This window comes from Arachis hypogaea, chromosome 13 (assembly GCF_003086295.3).
Source record: "Arachis hypogaea cultivar Tifrunner chromosome 13, arahy.Tifrunner.gnm2.J5K5, whole genome shotgun sequence".
Classification (NCBI taxonomy): Eukaryota; Viridiplantae; Streptophyta; class Magnoliopsida; order Fabales; family Fabaceae; genus Arachis; species Arachis hypogaea.
Window position 1 is genome coordinate 113,598,438 of NC_092048.1, and position 24,893 is coordinate 113,623,330.

General features: G+C 39.1%; 1 non-coding gene across 1 annotated transcript; it reads right to left on the minus strand.

The window, feature by feature from the left end:
- Window positions 1-3,800: 3,800 nt before the first annotated feature.
- LOC112738944 (small nucleolar RNA R71) lies at window positions 3,801-3,908 on the minus strand. Its single transcript, XR_003169891.1, has one exon. It is a non-coding gene; the product is annotated as a small nucleolar RNA R71 (small nucleolar RNA).
- Window positions 3,909-24,893: the final 20,985 nt, after the last annotated feature.

Here is a 24,893-nt window from a genome sequence, read left to right on the forward strand (position 1 = left end):
TCCCATTCAGATTTACCACATTGGCATTAACAGTATTATTAGGATCCATAGTGGATTCTGCAGCCTTGTAAAGTCTTGCTTGTTGCAAACGTCGCCTGAAAGTCCTTTCAGGTTCAGGATCAAAGTCTAAGAGATGTTCCTTGTCTCTGTTCCTGCGCATAAACAAACAGAAGATAAGAAAATATGGGATTCTATATGTCAGAGTGTAGAGAATTCCCAGTGAGGTACCCCGTGTAAAGAAATAAAATAGAAATACTAAATAAATAAAACAAAAAATTTCGAAAATTAACAGGGAAAATAAAAGGGAAAATTAAAATGAAATTAACTAGGTGACACCAAACTTAATTTCAGAAATTAAGGAAAATTATTAGTGCTATTTATTTATTTAATTTTTTTTATTTTTATTTTTTTATTTAAAACTAACTAATAAAAGAAAAGAAACAGAAAACGAAATAGGGGAGGGGGTATTAACGAAAAAGGAAATAAATAAAGAAAGGAAAAAAAGAAAATAAAAATTAATAATACTAAAAAAAATAATTAATGAAAAAAATTATCTAATCTAAGCAATCAAACAACGAGTAGTTGTTAATCACTATCAATCCTCGGCAACGGCGCCAAAAACTTGGTGCGGAAATTCATAACCACAAACTAACCGGCAAGTGCACCGGATCGTACCAAGTAATACCTCAGGTAAGTGAGGGTCTATCCCACGATGATTGATGGACTAAGCAACAATAGTTGATTAATTTACTTAGTTAGGCAAACAGAAAAGAGTGTTTTGGCATTCAAAAGTATTAAATAATAATTCAGAAATTTAATAAAACAAGCAGTAAACAGGTTGTGAAATATGTATGGAGAAACAGTTAAGGCTTCAGAGTTATCTATTTTCCAGATTGACTTTTCTTACTAACTATTTTAATCATGCAAGATTCAATTCATGGCAAACTATATATAACTAAGCCCTAATTCCTTAGACCTTCTTAGTCTACTCTAACTTTCATCAACCGCCAATTCCTTGGTCACTTAATTCCAATTAGAGTATGAAGTTCAATTCTAGTTTATGTGCCACAGAAACTCTAATTACCTAAATATAAAAGGATTATATGTCACGTATTCCGTTAAGTCCAGATAATTAAAATTTAGGAGAAATTGTTTTCAAGCTGTTGTTCAAGTAAAGAGCTTTTCCAAGTTATACAAGAATGCAATTAGAAAAAGGGTCATACTTCCGTTCCACCCAAATTCATAAGATAAAGAACGAAATCAATTCTTGAAATAGAAATCAATACATGAATTAAAATAGAAAATAATAGTATCAATCCATACAATAGACAGAGCTCCTAACCTTAACAGTGGAGGTTTAGTTGCTCATGGTTCAGAGAGAAAATAAGGATTGTAAATTGGGCTGAGGTGGAATGAAAAGTTAACTAATTCTAATCCCTCTTATATCTAATCATAATAAATTTAAAATCTATTTTCTAAAACTAAAAATAATATCTTTTCCTATTTTAAAATAAAAGTTTAAATCAGAATCCAAATTAGCATTTTCTGCGTTTCCTGCATGTGGCGCATGTCACGCATACGCGTCAGTCACGCAGACGCGTCGATAGTCTTCTTTGCGTGTCACACGTACGCGTCAGGTACGCACACGCGTCACTGAGCAACTTCGCTTTTCACGCGTACGCGTCAGGTACGCTGATAAACCACTATTTTATGGTTTATAATGTGTTTAATTGTGTGGTTTTATCATGATCTTTACCCACTTATTCATATGATTAGCATGCATTTATATTTCCTTCCTAAAATTATTACATGATTGAAAACTTGCTTCCTAGAGACTTTTAATTATGTATTTTAATTCTCCTTTATTCCATTCGATGCCGTGATCTGTGTGTTAAGTATTTCAGGCTTTATAGGACATGAATGAGTTGGAGATTGGAAAGGAAGCTTGCAAAAATGGAAGGAATACAAGAAATTGAGGAGATGATCAGCGAGAAGTGACGCGGCCGCATGGCATACGCAACCGCGCGGATTGGAATAGCACAAGTGACGCAGAGGCGTGGACGACGCGCCCGCGTGGCAAAGCAAAACGCCGCATGATGCGTCCGCATGAATGATGCGATCGCGTGACATGCGCGATCTGCATAATCTGCAGAATTCGTTGGGGGCGATTTTGGGCCCTGTTTTGACCCAGTTTTCGGCCTGGAAAAGCAGACTAGAGCCAGAGGACATGCAGAAACCAAAAACAACATTTATTCTACACAGTTTTTAGTTTTAGATCTAGTTTTACTCCTCTTCTAGGTTTTCTCTCTACACATTCATAGTTCTTAGGATTTTAATTTCTATCGCTCCTTGCATTGGGATATTGAGAAGAGTTATTACCTCATCAAGACTTCGTCATTCTAGTTCGTTTTCTTTACTTGGCTTTACTCTTCCATGTCCTTTAATTTACTCAATTTTACTATTGGATTATTTTAGAATTTATTAATACAAGAGTTACTTTTATTTTTAATTGATTCCTTTGAATTTTATTTATCATGTCTTTCTTTAATTCCCTTTCCTATGTTATGAGTTCTACATTCACAATGAGCGAGTAGTTCCCTAACTTGATGGGGAGTTGATTGAAAGGAACCCTTGAGTTGGAATGCTCAAAAGAGAAATTGTAATTGGGTTTATTGTTGGATTGCTCTCTAGTCACTAACGCAGTCCTTCCAAGTAAGCGGATTGGGACTTGTGAATAGAAATAGCATTCCAACTTGTTTGACTTTCCCTTACCTAGTAAGGGTTAACTAAACAGAACAACCTTCAATTATAAATTAATCTTGAGAGTACTGCAACAAGAATAGGGCTTCCAACTAATCTACTCCCAGTCAAGGCTTTTATTTAAATTACTTAATTTCTCTAATTTAATTTCCTGCTTATTCAACTCAAACTCTTTTTGAAAACCTCTGATTAATAAATTAGCACACCTTTCTGCAACTCGTTGGGAGACGACCTAGGATTCATACTTCCAGTATTTTAATTTTAATTTTTGTGACAACCCTTCTAAATTGATAAGCGGATCTCTGGTTGGTTAAGAACTATACTTGCAACGCATATCTTATAACAATTTTTAACTCGCCAATTTCCGCCACGTCAATTTTTGGCGCCGTTGCCGGGGAGTTGCAATAGAGTGCTAAAGTTATTGATTGGATTTTATTTATTTGCATTTTATTTTATCTTGCTACTATGAGCTGCTTGTTTCTTTCGTTAGATGACGCATTCACTTCCTGATCCAAACTTGCCAGTATTCGATCCTGAGATTAAAAGAACTATTTCACGAATAAGGCAAGCTCGGCGTCGGTTAGTCCTCTCTGAGGGCAGATCTGAAACGTCACTTGAGAAAGAAACCAGCCCTGTTCTACTGATTTGGTTGATTTACGTGCAGGTAACATGGCAGCAGCTAGGAGAGTTACTATCCAGGAGGCTGGAGCCCCTGATTTTACAATGCAACCATTTCAAGCGCATCACCCGACGGTGGCTACAGACTTTGAAATAAAGACCGCACTGCTCAATTTGATGCCCAAGTTTTATGGCTTGCCTGCTCAAGAGCCTATCAAGCACCTGAGAGATTTTCAAGCAGCCTGTTCTACCGTCAGGCGTGATGGTGTAGATGAAACTTCAATTTTGCTGAAAGCTTTCCCGTTTTCTCTTGAGGAAAGGCAAGAGAGTGGTACTACACTCAACCAGCAGCAACTGTATCCAACTGGGATACACTGAGAAGAGAATTCTTGGAAAAATTCTTTCCAGCTGAAGTTACTGATAAACTAAGGAAAGACATTTCCATGATTGTTCAGGATGAATCTGAGACTCTCTATGAATACTGGGAGCGCTTCAATAATCTTCTGGAAGCTTGCCCCCACCATATGATTGACAAGATAGTGTTACTCGGTTACGTCACACAAGGCATAAGGCCCCAAGATAAGACCACATTGGAAAGTGCTAGCAATGGGTCTATGAAAAAGTATAAGACCACGGATGAGGCATGGCAATTGATCAGCGACTTAGCTGAATCTACTCGGAATCACAGGCAGAAACAAGGCCATTCAAAATCCGTTGCAGAAGTATCCTCTAGCAGAGAGACTGCTACTCTGACTCAGAGTATCTGTGAAATGACCAACTTGCTGAAGCAGATGCAATTGAATCAATAACAAGTTCAGCAAGCTCAACCTTCTCCATCACAGCAAGGCCAACAGTTAGTCCCACAGAGAGTTTGCAGAATCTATGCTGATTATAGCCACTATACTGATGAATGTCCGCAGCTCCAGCAGGAAGACAACACCGTGGCAGCCACTCATAACTTCTATGACCGCCTCAACCAAGGGTACAATCAAGGTGGCAATTACAACCATGGATGGCAGGACAATTCTAACCAGAATTGGAGGGACAACAACAACAAGAGAGGAGGAAGAGACAATCAGAGAAATCAGAGGTGGAATAATAACAACAACAGGCAGCAGAATTAGAACCAGCCTTATAGAGCACCTCACCTGAGACAATCCCAAGGACCACAGAATACCCAACAGCAGACCTCTCAAATTACGTATCATTCCTCATCTTCTAATGATGATTTATTACAATCCATTGATCGGAGACAACAGACCATGGAAAATAACATTAATGCCACTCTAAATGGTCTGAACGCTACTTTGCAAGCTCTTGTCTCACAGATTGGATAAATGAATAACTCCAATAACCATCCTTTGAGCTCCAGTGTAATTCCCTCTCAACCATTAACCAATCCAAAGGGTGGCATTAATGCCATCACCCTAAGGTCTGGAACCACACTGCAGGAGAGGAATCAGGAGGAGCCAAGCCCACCAGAACACGCCTCAGCTGAAGAGGTAGTGGAAATAGAAGATGTTGAAGAGGAAGAGGACATACAGGACATAGCTGAAAAAGAAGAAGTTCAACCATAGGAAGAAGCACCACAGAGCGCAGATACTACAGAAGACACCACTCCCATTCTATTTCCACAACTTGCAAGGAAGCCCAGGAAGCAGCTGGAACCTGATCCCAAAATGGTAGAGATATTCAAAAAGGTTGAGGTAACTATTCCTCTTTTTGATGTTATTCAACAGGTACCTAAATATGCAAAGTTTCTAAAAGATTTATGTATACATAAAGACAAAATTAATGAATTAGAAACTATTCCTTTAGGTAGTTCCATATCTGCTTTAATGGGTGGTTTACCTGAAAAATGTAGTGACCCAGGTCCTTGTATGGTTAATTATACTATTGGTGGTGTGATAATTTCTGACTGCATGTGTGATTTAGGAGCATGTGTGAGTATAATGCCTTTGTCTATATATGATATTTTGAGGCTCCCTCCCTTAAAAAGGTCGGCAGCTCGTTTTGTGTTAGCAGATAAAAGCATTATTACAGTGGTTGGAGTTGCTGAAGATGTATTAGTGGGCATTAAGGGGATCACATTTCCCAATGATTTTTATATCCTAGAGATGCCCCAAAATGACTTAGAGAAGCCATCATCAATCCTACTTGGAAGACCATTCCTGAAGACATCAAAGTTCAAATTGGATACTTTTTCAGGAACATACTCTTTTGAAATAGATGGCCGATTAGTAAGTTTCAATCTGAATGGAGTTATGAAGCACCCTCTAGAAGATCATTCTATCTTCCAGTGTGACATCATAGATGAAACTGTAGCTGAAGTTCACCAGGAGGAGTTAGAGGAGAAGCACACAAGACAAGGTCCGAGTGTGGGGACACTCTTGAACGACAATGAGGGCATTTTGCCATTATCACCTGCTCCAGACAATCCAGAGCCTAACCATGAGCAGAAGTTAGAGTTGAAACCCCTTCCCCCACACCTTAAATATGCTTACCTTGAGGATAAGCAGAAGTTTCCAGTTATCATTGCACGGGAACTCACTTCTCAACAAGAAGAGCAGTTATTTAGTGTGCTGAGTTGGCACAAGAAGGCAATTGGGTGGAGTTTGGCAGATATAGTAGGCATCAACCCTCAAGTATGTGAGCACAGAATATTTTTAGAAGAGGGAGCAAGGTCCGTTCGTCAACCCCAGAGAAGACTGAACCCCACTATCTTAGAGGTTGTCAAGAAGGAAGTGACCAGACTACTGGAGGCAGATATCATCTATCCCATCTCAGACAGTGAATGGGTAAGCCCAGTACAAGTGGTGCCCAAGAAGTCTGGAGTCACTACAGTGAAGAATGAGCATGGAGAGCTCATAGCAACCAGAGTACAGAACGCTTGGAGGGTCTGCATTGACTACAGACGCCTCAACCAAGCAACCCGTAAGGATCACTATCCTCTTCTATTCATTGATCAAATACTGGATCGCCTGTCAGGTAAATCACATTATTGCTTTTTAGATGGTTACACAGGTTATTTCCAGATTCATATAGCTCCTGAGGATCAGGAAAAGACCACTTTTACATGTCCTTTTGGGACTTATGCTTACAAGAGAATGCCCTTTGGCTTGTGCAATGCACCAGCTACCTTCCAAAGGTGCATGATGAGTCTTTTCTCTGATCTTATTGAGAACTGTATGGAAGTTTTTATGGATGATTTTAGTGTTTATGGTGATTCCTTTAGCCTTTGCTTAGATGGATTATCTAGAGTATTAGATAGATGTGTCAGTACAAACCTTGTATTAAATTTTGAAAAATGTCACTTTATGGTTCAACAAGGGATTGTACTAGGACATGTTGTGTCTAATACTGGCATTTCTGTAGATCCAGCAAAGGTGAATGTTATTTCTAGTTTACCTTACCCCTCTTCTGTGAGGGAAGTTCGTTCGTTCCTTGGCCATGCAGGTTTTTACAGGAGATTCATTAAGGACTTCAGTAAGGTAGCACTTCCCTTATCCAGACTACTGCAGAAGGATATTGAGTTCGAGTTCAGTGAGGATTGCAAACAAGCGTTTGATAAGCTGAAGACCGCCCTAACTCAAGCTCCAATTGTGAGAGGACCAGACTGGAACCAGCCATTCAAAATAATGTGCGACGCTTCCAACCATGCAGTAGGAGCAGCATTGGCTCAGCGTGAAGGTAAGGATCCTTTTGTTATTGCTTATGTGTCTAAAACTCTAGATGCCGCACAATCCAATTACACTACTACTGAGAAAGAACTTCTTGCTATTTTTTTGCTTTGGATAAATTCCGAGCCTATTTACTTGGTACGAAGGTAGTAGTGTACTCAGACCACGCAGCTCTAAAGTATCTATTAGCCAAAAAGGAGTCCAAACGAAGGCTTATACGTTGGATACTAGTATTACAAGAATTTGATTTAGAAATTAAGGATGGGAGTGGTAACCAGAATTTAGTGGCAGACCACTTGAGTCGCCTTGAGCACATTACAGATGACCCCACTCCTATAGCTAATAATTTCCCATTTGATAACCTGCAAGCAGTATCTGAGGTAGTCCCTTGGTATGCACCTATAGCTAATTATCTAGTTAGCCGCACCTTTCCTCCAAACTTTTCTAAGCATCAAAGAGACAAGCTGAAAAGCGAGTCTAAATATTATATATGGGATAACCCATATTTATGGAGATGTGGCGCTGACCAGGTAATTAGACGGTGTGTGCCTCAATCAGAATTCCAGTCTATCTTAGAGGCCTTTCACTCATATGAGAGTGGAGGACATTTTGTCCCTCAAAGAACAGCTAGAAAAATCTTAGACTGTGGATTCTGGTGGCCTACTCTTTTTAGAGACGCTGCTGAATTTTGTAAATCTTGTTTCCCATGCCAAAAATTTGGTAATATATCCAGGAGGGATGAGATGCCTCAACAAATTATGCTTTTCTGTGAAATTTTTGACGTCTGGGGCATTGACTTCATGGGTCCATTTCCAAATTCTAATGGTTATTTTTATATATTGTTAGCTGTGGATTACGTTTCCAAATGGGTGGAAGCAATTCCTACCCGCACTGATGATGCTAACACTGTTGTTTCCTTTGTGAGAAACCATACTATTTGTCGCTTTGGATCCCACGAGCAATCGTGAGCGATCAAGGCACCCATTTTTGTAACAAGAGACTAACATGATTAATGAAGAAGCATGGAATCATTCATAAGGTTGCAATAGCATACCATCCTCAGACTAATGGGCAAGCCGAGGTGTCAAACAGAGAGATAAAGTGTATATTGCAGAAGATAGTCAAACCTCATAGAAGAGACTGGAGCACCAGGCTACAAGATGCACTTTGGGCGTACAGAACCGCATACAAGACACCCATTGGGATGAGTCCTTTCCACTTAGTCTATGGAAAAGCTTGTCATCTCCCTGTTGAAGTAGAGCACAAAGCCTTTTGGGCAGTAAAGGAGTGCAACATGGGAATTGAGGAAGCCGAAGCTGAAAGGAAATTGCAACTGCAAGAATTGGAAAGCCTTCGCCTAGAAGCTTATGAGAACTCTAGACTATACAAGGAGAAGATGAGGGCTGTACATGATCAGCACATTAAGAGAAAAGAGTTCCAACCTGGGGACTTAGTCCTCCTTTACAAATTTCGACTGAGACTCATGCCAGGCAAGTTGAGATCAAGATGGGATGGTCCATACAGAGTAGAGAAGGCCGAACCATACGGAGTTTATCACCTTAGCCATCCTTCAAGCTCTGAACTCATCAAAGTCAATGGACATCGTTTAAAGTTGTACCATGGCGAGCAGCTGAAGAAAAATAAGGAGCTCGAGATCTTCCTCTTGGAAGATCCTCACATAGCCGAAGATTGAGCTAGTGGAGCGTCCAACTTATGGACATTAAAGCAAAGTGCTAGGTGGGAGACAACCCACATGGTATGATCGTTCTTTTCTTTATTCTTAGTTTTTCTATTTAATAACTCTTCTCTTTATTAGTACATTTCGTGCCTCTGCATTTACATACTTTTATTTAAAAAAATTATTATTTTTCACGCGACGCGACTGCATCATTGACGCGTCCACGTCGCAGGAGATGGGAGAAAATAAAAAAGGCGAACAGAGAGTCACGCAGGAGTGTGGCTGGAGGCGTGCCAATGGCACAAATTGCCCCACGCGACCGCATCGCCGACGCGTCCGCGTCGAGTGGAAACATTGGTCTCCCACGCGACCGCGTCACCCATGCGGCCGCGTGCCCTGGAATTCGACGTAAAAAGGGTGCACGACCGAAAGTTGTGCTAGAGTGGTGCTGGATTGGTGCTGAACGCACAATCCTTCCTACGCAGCCGTGTGACCGACGCGACCGCGTCACATCCTTCTAATGGCCACTCACGCGATCGCCTGCCCCACGCGATCGCGTCACCCAATATTTGGCAATTAATGGTTTTGAACAGAGAGTTGTGCGAGTGCGAGGCTGCCCTCGCGCCAGTGGCATAAAACGGGTCACGCGACCGCGTCAATCAGTATCAGCGTAAGTCGCGCGACCGCGTGCCCCACGCGACCGCGTCGCTTGCGCCGGACACCTTCCCTGATTTGCCACTTATCTTATCTTTTTCTCCCCAAATCCTATTTTCTCTTTTCCCTCCTTATTTCTTCCTCCTCCCTTTTTCCTTCTTCCTTCTTTCTCACTTTCTACTCTCTCTCTCTCTCCCCTATTAATAAGGTTTTTCTTTTTCTTCTTCCCTCCTTACTTTTCTATTTTTCTTCTTATTTTTATATGTTATCTTCTTTTCTTTTCTTTTTATTTTCATTATCCATATTTTCTTTTTCTTTCTTTTTTCCTTTTTACTTGGTGTTAGAAATTTATTTGAGTCATTATTTCTCATTATATGCTTGTGGATTGTTGTAAAATTGTTTGGCAATTAAAAAAAAAAGGGTTGCTTGTATGTTCACCTTAATACTTTCTATACCTTATTTACCATGCATGCTATGTGTTTGTGAAAAAGCCAATATGGCAATATGCACTTTTCTACGTTATTCTATTCTACTATTAAATGCCCGTTTTTCACAAAACCCCTTTTATATTTTATTCGTTAAAATTAATTGTCAATACAAACGTGATGGTTTATTACGAGTGATGCATGATCTATGCTACTCATGCCTTTGCCAGCATGCCAATAAACACCTTGCATTCACTTGTCATCATATGCACTAACTATTTTCCATTGATGACTTTTCACATGTAGTCATGACCATGTGTTAACATCATTTACCTTTTACTGTGCATTCATCACCACCCTTCTCCGTTCTCTCCCTTGCTCTATCTTTTTGAATTTAATTTACTTTCTCTTCCCTTTTTCAGAATGGCCACCAAGAAGGGCAAAGAGAAAGCTACCCCCAAATCAACAGCAAGGAGAGGAACAAAGAGAGCACTAGTGGCAGAGCCTTCTTCAACTGCGGTAAAGCCCTCAACAAAGAGACTTAAGAGGATTATAAAGGTTGATGAAAAGGAGAAAGTCTTCCCAGCAAAGGACACTGCGCGATTTCCCAATCGCTACTGTGAGCAGATGTTCCCCATCCTGGCAGAAATGAGCTACAACAACAAATACCTTCTTCTCCTCCCAAACCATATTGCTACCTTTGTTGAGCCGCAAATTGCACAAAGACAATGGGGTTTCCTACAGAGACGGCCGAGGCAGGTCAATCTTTCTTGGGTAGTCGAGTTCTACTCCAACTTCCACCTGCCAACCCTGCAGTCTGTCTTTGTCCGTCAGAAGCAAGTCCCCATTACAGAAGAGGCCATTCAAAGAGCTCTAGGTCTTCCCCCTATTCCGGAAGGTTTGGATGCCTTTCAAGAAGCCGCACTCAAGCGCCAGATGTACCAATTTGACTGGGACGCCGTTCTCAGAATTATCGCACTACCTGGCAGCCGATGGATCTACGGATACCATCGTACCTGCCCTAAGGGAATCTCGGCTTTAGCACTTACCTTGGAGGCTTGCGTATGGGCATAGATCATGTCCCATTACGTCTTTTCGAGCACTCACGAGTCCTCCTTCACTGCGGACATGGCCGTTCTACTATAGTGCATCCTTACAGATCAGCCTCTGAACCTACTAAGACACATCCGGAATGCCATGGGACACGTCCAAATTGCAAGCAACTTACCTTTTCCTGCCTTGGTCTCAGATCTTGTCTCAGCAGCCGGAGTCTCCTTTAGAGCTGGGGACACCAAAGCCATACTTCCACAGGATGATCAATATGTCCCTAATGGGAAATATATCAGACCCTCAGCAGCCACTACAAGCCAGCCCACTGAACTGGCTTAGGACATTCCTCCTTCCGTACCACAAGCACCTACAACAGACCAGCTGCTCCATCAGATACTCGAAAGGTTGGATCGGCAGGAACACAAAGCTAAGATGAGAGAGCGCCGTAACAAGCGCCGATTCACATACCTCAAGGAGCTGATTATGGGAAAATTCAAGGACTCAGACACCCCAGACTCCACTTTCTTTACCAGCACAGGGAGCCATGATAGTCCTAACTATGGAGATACTGCTACCAGCCCACCCCTGTTCTTGACAGATGGCACCGAGGACGGTGCAAAGCCTTAAGTGTGGGGAGATCGGTCAATACATGACTTCCGGAGGTATTTTCTCTTCCCTAAACACCAATAAATTAGGATATTTAGTTAGTTTTTCTTTTGTAGAATAGAATAAATTGCATAGTAATAGATTAGTTGCATGCATGTTCTACTTGATTGAAAAGACAATAAGTTTCTTCTAAGACTCTATCTTTGGAACGAAATTTCACTAATTTTTAATTAAAATTTTTATGTTAAATTTGCTTGAAGTTGTATTTGGAACATGAATTTTGAGCTAAAGAACACACAACCTGTGAGATTTGAGCCTTTATGCATGATTACATTATTTAACCATAATTATTTTATTCTTGTGTGTTTACTTCTCTATGATTGTGATCTATATTTTGTTCCATCCTATATGTCCAATGTTTATTATATTTATATGTTTGCATATGATTGAGGCCATTAATTGTTTAGCTCATTTATCCAAATTAAGCCTACCCTTTCAATTACCTTTGTTAGCCACTTTGAGCCTTTAAATCCCATTTGTTCTATATTTTACCACATTACTAGCCTTAAGCGGAAAAATAATTATATATCCCAAACTGAATCTTTGGTTAGTTTAAGATAGAATTGTGTGTGCTAATTAAGTATGGGAAATTATGGGAACAAAAGATAATAAGGGAATGTGTCATGATAATATAATGGAAATTTGGAGACCTACTCATGTGAAACTATAAAAAAAAATTGAAAATCTATGTGCATTGATAAGTTATGTTTATTTTTATGCTTATAAAAAAAATTAAAATAAAAAATATTCAATAAATAAATAAGGGGACAAAATTACCCCAATGTAAAGTTAAGAATTCAAAGATCAATGCGTGTATGATAAAATTAAGATAAAAAGTTGATACATGAGTATGGAATGTGAAAGGGAAATTCTGGGTAGCTAGGTATAAATTCTAAAGTTGTATAGAATATATATATAGGTTATGTTAAAGCTTGGGTTAATTAAAGATTCAGTTTATAAGCTTACTTAGCCATATGTGTATCCTTACCATTACCTTAGCCCTATTACAACCTTGAAAAGACCTCATGATGTTTGCATTGGTATATTAAATGTTGTTGATTGGTTAGGAGAGAACAAAAATTAAAAAGCATGATTAGAGAAGGATAGAATGATCACCCTATACACTAGAGAGACTAGAGTGTACATACATCATCAGTGAGGATTCAATGCTTGAAATTCTATGTTACCTGCTTTCATGAGCTATCTTCTTGTATTTTTATTTGTTCTTGTTGTATGAGAATTGAATTAGTGGAATTCGATTTGTAATTATTTTGAAGAGCTTATTTACTTTTGATCAAGTGGACAAGAATCATATAGTTGTATTTACATATATAGGTTGCATTGCATTGCATGAGTTTTATATGTTCCTACTCATTTATTTTATCTCCTTCAACTAAGCATGAGGACATGCTAATGTTTAAGTGTGGGGAGGTTGATAAACCACTATTTTATGGTTTATAATGTGTTTAATTGTGTGGTTTTATCATGATCTTTACCCACTTATTCATATGATTAGCATGCATTTATATTTCCTTCCTAAAATTATTACATGATTGAAAACTTGCTTCCTAAAGACTTTTAATTATGTATTTTAATTCTCCTTTATTCCATTCGATGCCGTGATCTGTGTGTTAAGTGTTTCAGGCTTTATAGGGCATGAATGAGTTGGAGATTGGAAATGAAGCTTTTAAAAATGGAAGGAACACAAGAAATTGAGGAGATGACCAGCGAGAAGTGACGCGGCCGCATGGCTCATGCGACCGCGCAGAAGAGAGGAAATCGCAGTGACGCGGTCGCATGGCTCACGTGACCGCGCGGATTGGAATAGCACAAGTGACGCGGAGGCATGGACGACGCGCCCGCGTGGCAAAGCAAAACGCCGCATGACGTGTCCGCATGAATGACGCGATCGCGTGATATGCATAATCTGCAGAATTCGCTGAGGGCAATTTTGGGCCCTGTTTTGACCCAGTTTTCGGCCCGAAAAAGCAGACTAGAGCCAGAGGACATGCAGAAACCAAAAACAACATTCATTCTACACAGTTTTTAGTTTTAGATCTAGTTTTACTCCTCTTCTAGGTTTTCTCTCTACACATTCATAGTTCTTAGGATTTTTATTTCTATCGCTCCTTGCATTGGGATATTAAGAAGAGTTATTACCTCATCAAGACTTCATCATTCTAGTTCATTTTCTTTACTTGGCTTTACTCTTCCATGTCCTTTAATTTACTCAAATTTACTATTGAATTATTTTAGAATTTATTAATACAAGAGTTACTTTTATTTTTAATTGATTCCTTTGAATTTTATTTATCATGTCTTTCTTTAATTTCCTTTCCTATGTTATGAGTTCTACATTCACAATGAGCGAGTAGTTCCCTAACTTGATGGGGAGTTGATTGAAAGAAACCCTTAAGTTGGAATGCTCAAAAGAGAAATTGTAATTGGATTTATTGTTGGATTGCTCTCTAGTCACTAATGCCAGTCCTTCCAAGTAAGCGGATTGGGACTTGTGAATAGAAACAGCATTCCAACTTGTTTGACTTTCCCTTACCTAGTAAGGGTTAACTAAACAGAACAACCTTCAATTATAAATTAATCTTGAGAGTACTGCAACAAGAATAGGGCTTCCAACTAATCTACTCCCAGTCAAGGCTTTTATTTAAATTACTTAATTTCTCTAATTTAATTTCCTGCTTATTCAACTCAAACTCTTTTTGAAAACCTCTTATTAATAAATTAGCACACCTTTCTGCAACTCGTTGGGAGACGACCTGGGATTTATACTCCCAGTATTTTAATTTTAATTTTTGTGACAACCCTTCTAAATTGATAAGCGGATCTCTGGTTGGTTAAGAACTATACTTGCAACGCATATCTTATAACAATTTTTAACTCGCCAATTTCCGCCACGTCATACGCGCACGCGTCGCCATGGAAAGTTCCAAATCAAGCGTACATGTCAGGTACGCGCACGCGTGGCTCTTCGCTGTCATCTCCTTTAATTCTTGTGCTGATTCTATTTGTGCAAGCTTCCTCTCCATCATTTAAGCCATTCCTGCCCTATATAGCCTTCTTCTCTTATTCTGCGGAAGCTCCATCAAATCCAACCAAATGCTACCTAAAATAAATAGAATTGCACAGGACTCAAAGTAGCATCCATAGTGGCTAAAAGATAATTAATTCTTGATTAAACTCAACAAATTAAATGCAAATTCACTAGAAAAAGATAGCCAAGGGGAGAGGAGAGCTTCCAAACCCTCACCATAACATCAATCCACCATAACTTCTTCATTCGAGCTCCGATCGCCGCACTATTTGCGGCTACATGTCCAGCGTGTCGAGTTCTACGTCTACGATTCTATCGGATAAATTTCATAGGTAAGCTTCAATCTCACCCCAGCCTCTCTATCCCTCAATTTTTGAAATTAAAGAGAATCCAGGTTGAGGAATTGTTGATTTTGGTTCTCTAGGTTCAACCTAGCTTGTGGAGCTTGTTGGACTTGGGTCTTTTGGTCCGTGGGTACGGTAACGATCCTCAACCCTAGTTAATTTCTTGAATTTATGTATTGGGTATTGAATTTAGGTGTATATATGTGTTGTATATATGTATTAGGTTATGTATATGTAATTGGAGATTGAAATTGTGGACATTGGAATCTTGGTGGAGGTTGAGTACTTGTGCTTTGGTGAGTTCTTGAACCTTGGGCTGTGTTTGGGGCAAAAGGCATTGGTGAGTTGTCTCAGAAAATACGTGAAAAATGGCCAAGGTATGGTTTAGGTTTCATGTATATAATATATAATATTCTGTGAAGACTTAGGCTAGTTGACTATAAGATAGGAATGAATGTATGAGCATGTAAATTGATTAGTGCTTTAAGGTAAATGTTGAGTTTTGGTTTAATGGTTGATATTGAAGTTGGACTACTAAGTGATGAACTAATGATGCTTGTGATTTGGGAGAAGAAATGATTATGAATTCTGGTGGTTTGTTGTGATTGTTGTAATTAAAGTTATGAAATTTAGGTATGCGATTATGTACATATGGATGTATAATTAAATGAAGTAGGTTATGGATGACTTTGGTAGAATAAATAGTGTGTGGCTATGTTGGATGTATGTGATGAAAGTATGATTTGTGTTTGGTTTAGTGAGAATTGAGGTTGGAAACTTTTTGAGAAAAATTGGTTTTTGGCCAAATTTTGGCGAGCCATAACTTGGATTCCGGATCCCCAAATAGTTTTAAACTTATTTTATGTTAAAATTAGGTCTGTGAAGCTTACATCGTTCAAAGAACGGATGAAAAATTATTTAAAACAAAAAAGTTATGCGTGTCGGAAGTTTGAGGTCAAAAACTAAAATTCTGCAGCTTTTGTAACTTTGTGAAATTTTTGGAAAAACGCATTTCCACACGGACGCGTGACATGGAATATTTTGCGTACGCATATACCCCCTTCGTGAACAAACGCTACTTCCTAGTTTGCATGCGTACGCGTAAAGAGGGATGCGTACGCGAAATGGGCTAAATGCACTCCCACGCGTATGCGTGACATTTCAGTAGTGCACTTCCAGCGTACGCGTGACCCATATTTTTAGCAAAGTAGTTTTGTGTTTCAAAACTTATTTTTGAACTGTCAAACCTTCACCCTTTTAGCTATAGATTATAATGATTAGCCTTGCAAGAAGTTAGAATTAGGAAATTAGGGTAACTTGGAGATGAAGTTAGGAAGGAGAGGTAACTTAGAATTGAAGTAAGATTATTAATGATCGGAGGAGATGGTACACGAAAGGATAAGATGACGAAAGTGGTATATGAGGCAGTTAAGCGAGTAATGGAAAATTGAGAATCACGTGTGAGAGAATTGATGATGTTAATTATTTGAGAATAATAAAATATATGTGAACCATAATTAAGTGATTATGATTTATTGAGGAAGTGCAATAATGTCGCGAGTATGCCAGTGAGCTAAGAATTGAGAAATTATTGAGCTTAGGGTATTGTTCTCTCCATGTCATCTTGGTGTATTTTTTTTCCATGTCAGCTTGGGGTGTTGTCTCTTCTCCCCATGTCAGCTTGGGACTCTTCCTATGGATGTTATTGAGCTTGGGGTGTTCTCTTTCCCATGTCAGCTTGGGGATGCTCCCCATGGTGTATTTTTAAGCTTGAGAACATGTCGGGATGGCTACGTAACCGACAGTTGATATCAACAGCCATAGGACAGTCATGCATCATGTGCATATTGTTTAAATTGCTTGCTCGTGTATTATATTACTACTTTGCTATTGTACCTCCTAGAGGCTTTATGGAGAACTAGGGCTTCTAAATATGTTCCTTTGGGCTTAAGGTTGTATATTATTTGTGTAAATATTCTCCGGCCAGCCTTAACTTCGCAGGCTGAGTTAGGAGCTTGTTAAATTACTTTCTTGCCTCTCTATTTTTATTTCCTACTTGGTGGTGCATGTGAACTTTAGATTTCTTCTTGCGCAAGTAACCACGTTTTTTGAGTATTGCACTTTTTATCTTCGCAATTTTGCTTTATCCATTTTTCAAGGCTCCTCGTATACTGTATCTCATTCAGTATTACTATGTATATATTTTATTTTAGAGGTCGTAATACCACACCACCTCTGTTTTACGGCTTAAGAGTAAAGCTCTGTGCGGTAGGGTGTTACATTATGGTATCAGAGCAGTTCGTTCCTATAGAGCCTGAGGGACGGACTGACTATGCTTCTATGCATTCTCTGTGCATGTATTTATGTGTTATTAGGATATCTAACTGATATATTTGGCATAAATGTTCATGAGCATGCATTTGGGACTTAAAGTACTAGACTTGCGATATTGAGAATGATCAACTTGATATCACTTGTTTGGTGTGTATAGGGACCAGATGTCGACTCGCGGATGCGGTCGCGGGCGAGGTAGAGGCAGAATAGGAAATGTAATTTGATAAACCCCAATTTTGTGGTTTATCTTGTGTTGAATTTAGGGAATTTTATCAATTTATCTCACATTTATTCACTAAAATAGCATGGTTTCATGAATTTCTCCTAATTGTGCTTAATGGTTAAAAACATGCTTTTTAGGCCTTTAATTAGTCAATTTTAATTTACTTTTGATTCCACTTGATGCCTTGATGTGTTTGTTAGTGATTTCAAGATTAAAAAGGCAAGGAATGGATCAAAGAAGCGAAGAGAAAAGCATGCAAGATAGAGAATTCATGGAAAACAAGGAGTTGGAAGATTCATGGCGACGCGTACGCATGGGTGACGCGCACGCGTGAGTGAGGCTCTCGTCAAGGCAACGCGTACACATGACTGACGCGTACGCGTGATGAAGAAAGTTTCCAGTGACCGTACGCGTGACCCATACGTACGCGTGACAAGCGTCACGTGACCTCATTAAAGGCAATATGCTGGGGGCGATTTTTGAGCTTTCCAGGCCCAAATCCAACTCAATTCTGAAGTATTTGAGGTAGAAAACAAGAAGGAGAAAGGGGGAGCAATTAGATTAGGTTAGGAAGCATGCCTTAGGTTAGTTCTAGAGAGAAAAGCTCCATCTTCTCTCTAGAAATTAGGGTTTTTAGTTTAATTTCCTTCTAGATTTAGGTTTTGATTCTTGTTTTCAATTAGTTTTTCTTACAATTTCTTGTTATTACATCTTTGCTCTCTTAGTTCCTTTTGTTAATTTCTCTTTTATGTCATTTTTATGTTTATGAACACTCTTGTCAATTTCAATTTTCTTTAATGCAATTTGAGGTATTTCATGTTTAATGTTGCTTTCTTTAGTTGTTATTGTTGATTCCTCACATTAGGTAGTTGTAGAATTTATATTTCTTGCAATTTATCATGCTTTCCTTTTATGCCTTCCAAGTGTTTGACAAAATGCTTGGTTGGATGTTAGAGTAGATTTTGAGCATTCTTGGCTTGGAAAGAGACTTGAGTCATTAATACCCAATTTAGATTTGTGATCTAGAGTGATTAGTTAGTCTTGTTTCCATTAACATCACTTATGGATTGGAATTAACTAGTCCTATTTGACTTTCTCTCAATATGAAGATAACGTTATACCTTCTTCCTATGTTGGAGATGACGAAATAGAATTAGCTCTTGTTAAGTATTGTATTATGATTAATGACTAGGATAGAAAGCATATATTCTCAATCCTTGCCATGAATCCCTCTTTTTAATATTTGTTATCTTTATTTGTTTGCTCTATTTTTCTTGTTAATTAGATTGTAGTCCCCTTATTTGCAAACCACTTCTTGGAACCTCATAACCAATAATACACACCTCACTGTAATTCCTTTGAGATACGACCCGAGATCTAATATTCTCGGTATTTTTATTGGTTCGCACTCATGACAAATAAAATTAAACTTTGATTGAGTGTTATTTGTCGGTTTGGAACTATACTTGCAACGAAGTTATTCCTCTTACCGAGAAGAAATTCTAAGCCGAAGGGTTTTACTCTATCATTATTCTTGAAGCGACAGGGAATAATCCTAACCCTGTAGACTTTATGGCTACCCTGGGAAACATGGCTGCGGCTATGCAGGCGACAGCCGAAGCTCTAGGAAACCAAATAAACAATGGGAATAATGGCAATAATGGCGACGAAGGCCCTATGACGCTTTCCTCTTTCCTGAGGGTTCACCCTTCGACCTTCAGGGGAACTGGTGCACGAAATTGTGATCACACTTTCATAACTCCACACAACTAACCAGCAAGTGCACTGGGTCGTCCAAGTAATACCTTACGTGAGTAAGGGTCGATCCCACAGATATTGTCGGCTTGAAGCAAGCTATGGTTACCTTGTGATTCTTAGTCAGAAGATTCAAATGATATAATTGATTTTGTTTATGAAAAATAAATAACATGAAAGAAATGGTACTTGTGATTCAGTATTGAGGAACAGGTTGAGGTTCCAGAGATGCTCTGTCGTCTGAATCACTGCTTTCCTACTGTCTTTTTCTCCAAACACGCATGGCTTCCTTCAATGGCAAGCTGTATGATCCTCTCGGATGAAAAATACCAGGTATGATCTCTGCACGGCTAATCAACTGTCGGATTTTTTTGTGTCGGATGAAAAATACCAGGTACAGCTACCGCACGGCTAATCATCTGTCGGTTCTCACTAGCATCGAAATAGGATCTCTCTATCCTTTTGCACACTGTCACTACGCCCAACATTCGTGAGTTTGAAGCTCGTCACAGTCATCCCTTCCCAGATCCTACTCGGAATACCACAGACAAGGTTTAGACTTTTCGGATCCCAGGAATGCTGCCAATTGGTTCTAGCCTCTACCACGAAGGTTCTAATCTCACGGACTTGGTCCTTGGATCAGAAACCCAAGAGATACGCACTCAAGCGGTCGCCCAATGACTATGTTGAGCTCAGATAGAATGGGAGTGGTTGTCAGGCACGCGTTCATAAGTTTGAGGATGATGATGAGTGTCACGGATTATCACATTCTCCATATTGAAGCACAAGTGAGTATCTTAGAACAGAATCAAGCGTGGTTGAATAGAAAACAGTAGTAATTGCATTAATCCATTGAAACACAGCAGAGCTCCTCACCCCCACCTATGGGGTTTAGAGACTCATGCCATAGAAGATACAACATGAAATGTAAAAAATGTCATAAGGTCCAAAATGAATCTCTAAAAGTAGTTTTTATACTAGACTAGTAACTTAGGTTTACAGAAAATGAGTAACTAAGTGCAGATAGTGCAGAAATCCACTTCCGGGACCTACTTGGTGAGTGTTTGGGCTGAGCTTTCAAGCTTTCACATGTAAATACCTCAAGTTGGAGTTAAACGCCACCCTGAGTGCCAAAATGGGCGTTTAATGCCAAGAAGTGTGCCAGTTCTGGCGTTTTATGCCAGAAAAGGGTCTCTGGCTGGCGTTTAACGCCAGTTTGGGCCATCAAATCTTGGGCAAAGTATGGACTATTATATATTTCTGGAAAGCCCAAGATGTCCACTTTCCAACGCAATTGAGAGCGCGCCAATTAGGCTCTTGCAGCTCTAGAAAATTCATTTTTAGTGCAGGATGGTCAGAATCCAACAGCATCTGCAGTCCTTTCTCAGCCTCTGAATCAGATTTTTGCTCAGGTCCCTCAATTTCAGCCAAAAAATACCTGAAATTACAGAGAAACACACAAAATCATAGTAAAGTCCAGAAATGTGATTTTTGCATAAAAACTAATAAAAATATAATAAAAAGTAACTAAAACATACTAAAAACTACCTAAAAACAATGCCAAAAAGGGTATAAATTATCCGCTCATCACAACACCAAATTTAAATTGTTGCTTGTCCCCAAGCAACTAAAAACAAAATAGGATAAAAAGAAGAGAATATACAATAAATTTCAAAAATATTAATGAAGATTAGTTTTAATTAGATGAGCGGGACTAGTAGCTTTTTGCTTCTGAACAGTTTTGGCATCTCACTTTATCCTTTGAAGTTTAGAATGATTAGCGTTCATAGGAACTCAGAATTCAGATAGTGTTATTGATTCTCCTAGTTCAGTATGTTGATTCTTGAATGCAGCTGCTTTATGAGTCTTAGCCGTGACCCTAAGCATTTTGTTTTCCAGTATTACCACCGGATACATAAATGCCACACACACATAACTGGGTGAACCTTTTTAGATTGTGACTCAGCTTTGCTAGAGTCCCCAATTAGAGGTGCTCAAAGCTCTTAAGCACACTCTTTTTGCTTTGGACCATGACTTTAACCGCTCAGTCTCAAGCTTTTCACTTGACACCTTCACGCCACAAGCACATGGTTAGGGACAGCTTGATTTAGCCGCTTAGGCCAGGATTTTATTCCTTTGGGCCCTCCTATCCATTAATGCTCAAAGCCTTGGATCCTTTTTACCCTTGCCTTTTAGTTTAAAGGGTTACTGGCTTTTTCAGCTTGCTTTTTCTTTATTTTCGCTTTTTTCGCAAGCTTTGTATTTTTCACTGCTTTTTCTTGCTTCAAGAATCAATTTTATGATTTTTTTCAGATTATCAATGACATTTCTCTTTTTTCATTATTCTTTCAAGAGCCAACAATTTTAACATTCATAAACTTCACTATAAAAAATATGCACTATTCAAGCATTCATTCAGAAAACAAAAGGTATTGCCACCACATCAAAATAATTAAGCTAATTTCAAGATAAATTTTGAAATTATGCACTTCTTGTTCTTTTGCAAATTAACACATTTTTTTCATTTAAGAAAGGTGAGAGATTCATGGAATGATTCATAGCTTTAAGACATAGACTCTAAACTTTATTGATCATGTAATAAAAATAAGACGTAAAATAAACATAAAAGCAGACAAATAATAAAAGAAAGGAAATTAAAGACATAAAAATAAATTACTCTAATACTAATGCTCATGTAATTCTTAAAATAGGTTTCTAATAATAAAAGTTATCATAGAGTTAGGACTCAACAACCTTTATTTTGAGAGGTAAGTGCTCCTTCAATCTGTGGGACGTCTGGCTCTTCAAGAGACAGCTTCTGGCACTTTAGCTCCTGTATCTCGTGCCCTTGTTTCTCTTGTTCTATGAGCAGTTTGCAGAGCATGCTGTTTTGATTTTGTTGCTCTTCATTGAGTTGATTCAGAGCTTCTTGCAGCTTGGTAACATATGCTTCTAAGCGAGCCCAATAGTCAAATTGAGGAATTTCTGGTAGGAGCTCATGCGCCCCCCTCTTGGTGAGGTTATCTTGAATTTGAGGTCCATCCATCACTTTTTTGGTGATTGGGCATTCAACTGGGATGTATTCATCCACACTGGTGCACGAAATTATGATCACACTTTTCACAACTCTGCACAACTAACCAGCAAGTGCACTGGGTCGTCCAAGTAATACCTTACGTGAGTAAGGGGCGATCCCACGGAGATTGTCGGCTTGAAGCAAGCTATGGTCATCTTGTAAATCTTAGTCAGGCGGGTTCAAATAGTTATGAGGTTTTGATAATTAAAAGATAAATAAGACATAAAATAAAATAAGATACTTATGTGATTCACTAGTGGGAATTTCAGATAAGCGTTTGGAGATGCTTTGTTGCTTCTGAACCTCTGCTTTCCTATTGCCCTCTTCCAATCATGCGTGCTCCCTTCCATGGCAAGCTGTAGGGTCCTCTCGGATGAAAAATACCAGGTACGGCTTCTGCACGGCTAATCAATTGTCGGATTTCCCATCTCGGATGAAAAATACCAGGTACAACTACCGCATGGCTAATCATCTGTCGGTTCTCGCTAGCATCAGAATAGGATCTCTATATCCTTTTGAAGCTCTTCACATTCATCCCTTCACAGATCCTACTCGGAATACCACAGACAAGGTTTAGACTTTCCAAATCTCAGGAATGCTGCCAATTGTTCTAGCCTATACCACGAAGGTTCTAATCTCAGATTCGGATGCTCTGTTGTCAGGAGAGACGATGCGAATCACAGATCAGAGACCCAAGAGAATACACTCCGGCTATCATCCAATGACTACGTTTAACATCATGTAGACCGCTTGTGGTTGTCAGGCACGCGGATCTTGGCTAAGCGAATAACGAAGATAGTGGGTGATTGTCACGGGTCACCCCTTCATTCTGACTTAACTGAATTAAGTACAAGAGTACATCTTGGAGAAGAAGTAGGCGTGAATTGAAAGAGAAACAATAGTACTTGTATTAATTCATGAAGAACAGCAGAGCTCCACATATTAATCTATGAGGTGTAGAAACTCCACCGTAGAAAATACATAAGAGAAAAAGGTCTTACCCAGTCCTAAGATGATAAAGTTCATCAAAATATGTTCCAAGTATCCGAATACAATAGTAAAAGTGCTATTTATACTAAACTAGCTACTAGGGTTTACAGATGATACGTAACTATGTTCAGATAGTGCAGAAATCCATTTCCGGGACCCATTTGGTGTGTGCTTGGGCTGAGCATTGAAGCTTTCACGTGCATAGGCCATTCTTAGAGTTAAATGCCAGCTTGGGTGCCAGTTCGAGCATTTAACTCCAGTTCTGGTGCCAGTTCTGGCGTATTACTCCAGAAAAGGGTCTTTGGTGGGCCTTTGAATGCCAGTTTGGGCCATCAAATCTCGGGCAAAAGTATGGACTATTAATCATTGCTGGAAAGCCCAAGATGTCTACTTTCCAACGCAATTAAGAGCTTGCCAATTGGGCTTATGTAGCTCCAAAAAATCCACTTCGAGTGTAGGAAGGTCAGAATCCAATAGCATCTACAGTCCTTTTTCAGCCTCTGAATCAGATTTTTGCTCAGGTCCCTCAATTTTAGCCAAAAAATACCTGAAATCACAGAAAAACACACAAACTCATAGTAAAGTCCAGAAATGTGATTTTTGCATAAAAACTAATAAAAATATAATAAAAAATAACTAAAACATACTAAAAACTATGTAAAAATAATGCCAAAAAGGGTATAAATTATCCGCTCATCACACCCATCTGTACCCCAGCATCTTTACATAACAGACTAATCAAGCTTGGATAGGCCAATTTGGCTTCAGTGGATTCTTTGTTTGCAAACATGTAAATTTCAACAGGGATCAACTGATGAATCTCTACCTCCTTCCCCAGTATAATACAGTGAATCATCACTGCCCTTTTGACAGTGACTTCAGATCGGTTGCTGGTTGGGAGTATAGAACGCCCAATGAAATCCAGCCAACCTCTAGCAACTGGTTTGAGATCTCCTCTCTTTAGCTGGTTAGGGACACCTTTTGAATTGGTAATCCACTTGGTTCTAGGGAGGCATATGTCCTCTAGAACTTGATCTAGCCTTTTATCCTTGGCCATTCTCCTGTTAAAGGACTCTGGATCATGTTGTAGTTGAGGAAGTTTGAGAACTTCTCTCACTTTGTCAAAGTGGAAGTAAATAATCTTTCCTCTAACCATAGTCCGAAAGGAGTAGAAAGCAGTTCCCTCTAATCTTTGCTTCTCTGTCATCCATATATTTGCCTAGAATTCCTGGACCATGTTTCTTCCAACATGTATCTTAGGATTAGCCAGGACTTCCTAGCCCCTGTTTTGAATCTGCTCTTGGATCTCTGGATATTCATCTTCTTTTAAATTGAATTTAACTTCCGGGATCACTGATCTTTTGCACACAATTTTGAAGTAATGGTCTGCGTGTTCTTTAGTGCAGAAATTCTCATGCATCCAAGGTAGTTTTGGATTACTTTCTTTCTTGCCTCTTGAAGCGGTTTGTCTTTCTTTGGGAGCCATGAGATTCATTTGTTTTAGCTCAGGGATCACGGAAATCACACCAAACTTAGAGAGTTACTTGTCCTCAAGAAAAAAGAAAAAGAAGATGAATAGATGGAGAGAAGG